The sequence below is a fragment of the Aegilops tauschii genome, chromosome 7 (assembly GCF_002575655.3).
Source record: "Aegilops tauschii subsp. strangulata cultivar AL8/78 chromosome 7, Aet v6.0, whole genome shotgun sequence".
NCBI lineage: Eukaryota > Viridiplantae > Streptophyta > Magnoliopsida > Poales > Poaceae > Aegilops > Aegilops tauschii.
This window is the reverse complement of record NC_053041.3, coordinates 140,053,925-140,059,924: the sequence shown is the minus strand read 5'-3', so window position 1 is coordinate 140,059,924 and position 6,000 is coordinate 140,053,925.

Here is a 6,000-nt window from a genome sequence, read left to right as displayed (position 1 = left end):
GTTCTATAATGTAAAATTCCCACTAGTATATGAAAGTGACAACATAGGAGACTCTCTATCATGAAGATCATGGTGCTACTTTGAAGCACAAGTGTGGAAAATGGATAGTAACATTGTCCCTTCTCTCTTTTCCTCTCATTTTTTTTATTTGGGCCTTTTTTTATGGCCTCTTTTTTTTTCTTTTTTTTTTCTTTTCGTCCGGAGTCTCATCCCGACTTGTGGGGGAATCATAGTCTCCATCATCCTTTCCTCACTTGGGGCAATGCTCTAATAATGATGATCATCACACTTTTATTTACTTACAACTCAAAGATTACAACTCAATACTTAGAACAAAATATGACTCTATGTGAATGCCTCTGGCGGTGTACCGGGATATGCAATGAATCAAGAGTGACATGTATGAAAGAATTATAAAGGTGTCTTTGCCACAAATACGATGTCAACTACATGATCATGCAAAGCAATATGACAATAGTGAAGCGTGTCATAATAAACGGAACGGTGGTAAGTTGCATGGCAATATATCTCGGAATGGCTATGGAATGCCATAATAGGTAGGTATGGTGGCTGTTTTGAGGAAGGTATATGGTGGGTGTATGATACCGGCGAAAGGTGCGCGGTATTAGAGAGGCTAGCAATCGTGGAAGGGTGAGAGTGCGTATAATCCATGGACTCAACATTAGTCATAAAGAACTCACATACTTATTGCAAAAATCTATTAGTTATCGAAACAAAGTACTACGCGCATGCTCCTAGGGGGATAGATTGGTAGGATAAGACCATCGCTCGTCCCTGACCACCGCTCATAAGGAAGACAATCAATAAATAAATCATGCTCCGACTTCATCACATGATGGTTCACCATACGTGCATGCTACGGGAATCACAAACTTTAGAACAAGTATTTCTCTAATCCACAGCTACTCAACTAGCATGACTCTAATATCACCATCTTCATATGTCAAAACAATCATCAAGTATCAAACTTCTCATGGTATTCAATGCACTTTTATATGATAGTTTTTATTATACCCATCTTGGATGCCTATCATATTAGGACTAATTTTATAGCCAAAGCAAACTACCATGTTGTTCTAGAAGACTCTCAAAATAATATAAGTGAAGCATGAGAGATCAATAATTTCTATAAAATAAAACCACCACCGTGCTCTAAAAGATATAAGTGAAGCACTAGAGCAAAATTATTTAGCTCAAAAGATATAAGTGAAGCACATAGAGTATTCTAATAAATTCCGATAAATGTCCGTCTCTCCCAAAAGGTGTGTACAGCAAGGATGATTGTGGTGAACTAAAAAGCAAAGACTCAAATCATACAAGACGCTCCAAGCAAAACACATATCATGTGGTGAATAAAAATATAGCATCAAGTAAAGTTACCGATGGACGAAGACAAAAGAGGGGATGCCTTCTGGGGCATCCCCAAGCTTAGGCTTTTGGTTGTCCTTGGATTTTACCTTGGGGTGCCTTGGGCATCCCCAAGCTTAGGCTCTTGCCACTCCTTGTTCCATAATCCATCAAATCTTTACCCAAAATTTGAAAACTTCACAACACAAAACTTAACAGAAAATCTTATGAGCTCCGTTAGCGAAAGAAAACAAACCAAAACTTTAAGGTACTGTAATGAACTCATTCTTTATTTATATTGGTGTTAAACCTACTTTATTCAAACTTCTCTATGGTTCATAACCTCCAATACTAACCATAGATTCATCAAAATAAGCAAACAACACACGAAAAACAGAATCTGTCAAAAACAGAACAGTCTGTAGTAATCTGGATCAAACGCATACTTCTGGAACTCCAAAAATTCTAAAATAAGTTTCTGGACGTGAGGAATTTATCTATTAATCATATACAAAAAGAATCAACTAAATAGCACTCTCCAGTAAAAAGTTGTAGCTAATCTCGTGAGCGCTAAAGTTTCTGTTTTTTACAGCAAGATCAAAAAGACTTTACCCAAGTCTTCCAAAAGGTTCTACTTGGCACAAACACTAACTAAAACATGAAAACACATCTAACCAGAGGCTAGATCAAAGATTTATCACTAAACAGAACTAAAAAGCAAGAAATAAAAATAAAATTGGGTTGCCTCCCAACAAGCGCTATCGTTTAACGCCCCTAGCTAGGCATAAAGATTTCAATGATGCTCACATGAAAGACAAGAATTGAAGCGCAAAGAGAGCATCATGAAACACGTGACAAACACATCTGAGTCTAACATACTTCCTATGCATAGGCATTTTATAGGAAAACAAATTATCAAGACAAGCAAGATCTAGCATATGAAAGGAAGAAGAAAGAAACAATAGCAATCTCAACATAACGAGAGGAAATTTAGTGACATGAAAATTTCTACAACCATATTTTCCTCTCTCATAATAATTACATGTAGGATCATAAGAAAATTCAAAAATATAGATATCACAAAACATATTCTTAACACGATCCACATGTAAGCAAAGTTGACATTCTTCCAAAATAGTGGGATTAACATTAACTAAAGTCATGACCTCTCCAAACCCACTTTTATCAAAAATTTCATAAGATTGAACATTCTCCAAACATGTGGGGTCTAAAGTTGACACTCTTACAAACCCAATTTCAATAATATTGCAAACACTATTATCAATCTCATATTCATCATGGAGTTTAAATAAATTTTCAAGATCAAAAGAAGAATCACCCCAATCATGATCATTGCAACAAATAGTAGTCATAGAAAAACTAGCATCCCCAAACTTGAGGTTTTGCATATCATTAACACAATTGACATCAATAGAATTTATAATAACATCATTGCAATCATGCTTTTCATCAAAGGAACTATCAAGTATGGGCGCAATAGCAACGATCTCATGCTTAACATAAGGAACTATAGCAAATTCATCTTCATAAATATTGGCATCATGGCCACAAGAATAGCAAGCATTATGTTCATCAAGGGATATTTCAATTATTTCAATCAAATCATCGGAATCATAATTATCTATAGATTCATGCATATCATTATTTTCTTCAGAAGCAACGGTCATTCTCTCAATAAATTCTTTGACATGGACATTATGAGCATAGTTTTCATAGCAATATTTAAGTATGTCGGAATTTTCAGATTTGTAGAGAGTAATATCATACTTTTCAATCAAAGACGCAACTTCATGAGCACCCTTAAAAAGACAAATTCTTCAATCTGTTCGATATCATAGTAACTATAAACACCCTTTCCATAAGAAGATAAGATTTCATTATCATTAAACTCACATAGGTAGGGAAGGTGTTTTTTAGGGTTCTTAGAGCAACAAGTAAAATCATAAATTTCACAAAGATTCCAAGCATAGCATAGCAAACTATTTATTTGATACCATAAGAGCTTCCCCTTTTCAGACAAACGATGACGCATAAAATGAGCATGCTCATCTAAAGATTTCCCATCAACTAGGCTAGTTGGGGTTTCAGCACGAGCGCATAAGGATCGAAGATGATCCAAGTAGAACACTTTAAGTGGATCCATATCAATAGATTTTTAGCAAGCAAAGATGCAAGCAAATAGAAGGCACATGGAAACACAAACAAAAAGACATACGGGAAGAAGGCGAAAAAAGCCAAAGGTTTTCGAAAATCGTTTTAGAAGTGGGGGAGAGGAAAATGAGAGGCAAAAGGCAAATAATGTAATGCGAGGGATAAGAGTTTGTGATGGGTACTTGGTATGTCTTGACTTGACTTGACTTGGCGTAGATCTCCCCGGCAACGGCACCAGAAATCCTTCTTGCTACCTCTTGAGCTCGCGTTGGTTTTTCCCTTGAAGAGGAAAGGGTGATGCAGCAAAGTAGCGTAAGTATTTCCCTCATTTTTTGAGAACCAAGGTATCAATCCAGTAGGAGACTACACACAAGTCGCCTCAGACCTACACAAACAAATAAGAACCTTGCAACCAACATGATAAAGGGGTTGTCAATCCCTTCACGCCCACTTGCAAAAGTGAGATCTGATAGAGATAATAAGATAAATATTTTTGGTATTTTATGATATAGATTGAAAGTAAAGATTGCAAAGTAAAAATAGATCGGAAACTTATATGATGGAGAATAGACCCGGGGGCCATAGGTTTCACTAGTGGCTTCTCTCAAGATAGCATAAGTATTACGGTGGGTGAACAACTTACTGTCAAGCAATTGATAGAAAAGTGCATAATTATGAGAATATCTAGGCATTATCATGTATATAGGCATCACGTCCACGACAAGTAGACCGAAATGATTCTGCATCTACTACTATTACTCCACACATCGACCGCTATCCAGCATGCATCTAGAGTATTAAGTTCATAAGAACAGAGTAACGCATTAGGCAAGATGACATGATGTAGAGGGATAAACTCAAGCAATATGATATAAACCCCATCTTTTATCCTCGATGGTAACAATACAATATGTGTCGTTTCCCCTGCTGTCACTGGGATCGAGCACCGCAAGATTGAACCCAAAGCTAAGCACTTCTCCCATTGCAAGAAAGATCAATCTAGTAGGCGAAACCAAATTGATAATTCGAAGAGACTTGCAAAGATAACAAATCATACATAAAAGAATTCAGAGGAGATTCAAATATTGTTCATAGATAATCTTGATCATAAACCCACAATTCATCGGATCTCGACAAACACACCGCAAAGAAGAGTTGCATCGAATAGATGTCCAAGAAGATCGAGGAGAACTTTGTATTGAGATCCAAAGAGAGAGAAGAAGCCATCTAGCTAATAACTATGGACCCGAAGGTCTGAGGTAAACTACTCACACATCATCGGAGAGGCTATGGTGTTGATGTAGAAGCCCTCCGTGATCGATTCCTCCTCCGGCGGAGCACCGGAAAAGGCCCCAAGATGGGATCTGACGGGTACAAAAGGTTGCGGCGGTGGAAATAGGGTTTCGTGGTGCTCCTGGATGTTTTTGGGGTATATGGGTATATATAGGAGGAAGAAGTAGGTCGGTGGAGCTGCGAGGGGCCCACGAGGGTGGGGGCGCGCCCAGGGGGGCAGGCGCGCCTCCCTGCCTCGTGGCCTCCTCGCTTCTTTCTTGACGTCCACTCCAATTCCTCTGGATCACGTTTGTTCCAAAAATAACTCTCCCGAAGGTTTCATTCCGTTTGGACTCCGTTTGATATTCCTTTTCTGCGAAACACTGAAATAGGCAAAAAACAGCAATTTGCACTGGGCCTTCGGTTCGTAGGTTAGTCCCAAAAATAATATAAAAGTGCTTAGTAAAACCCATTAAACATCCAAAACAGAAAATATAATAGCATGGAACAATCAAAAATTGTAGATACGTTGGAGACATATCAACGCTTAATTGGACTTTCACAAATCACATACCTTGATAAAGTTTTAAAGAAGTTCAAAATGGATCAAGCAAAGAAAGGGTTCTTGCCTGTGTTACAAGGTGTGAAGTTGAGTCAGAGTCAATGCCCGACCACTGCAGAAGATAGAGAGAAAATGAAAGTCATTCCCTATGCTTCAGCCATAGGTTCTATCATGTATGCAATGTTGTGTACCAGACCTGATGTGTGCCTTGCTATTAGTTTAGCATGGAGGTACCAAAGTAATCTAGGAGTGGATCGCTGGACAGTGGTCAAGAACATCCTGAAATACCTGAAAAGGACTAAGGATATGTTTCTCGTTTATGGAGGTGACAAAGAGCTCATCGTAAATGGTTACGTCGATGCAAGCTTTGACACTGATCCGGATGACTCTAAGTCACAAACCGGATACGTATTTATATTGAACGGTGGAGTTGTCAGTTGGTGCAGTTCTAAGCAAAGCGTCGTGGTGGGATCTACGTGTGAAGCGGAGTACATAGCTTCTTCATAAGCAGCAAATGAAGGAGTCTGGATGAAGGAGTTCATATCCGATCTAGGTGTCATACCTAGTGCATCGGGTCCAATAAAAATCTTTTGTGGCAATACTGGTGCAATTGCCTTGGCAAAGGA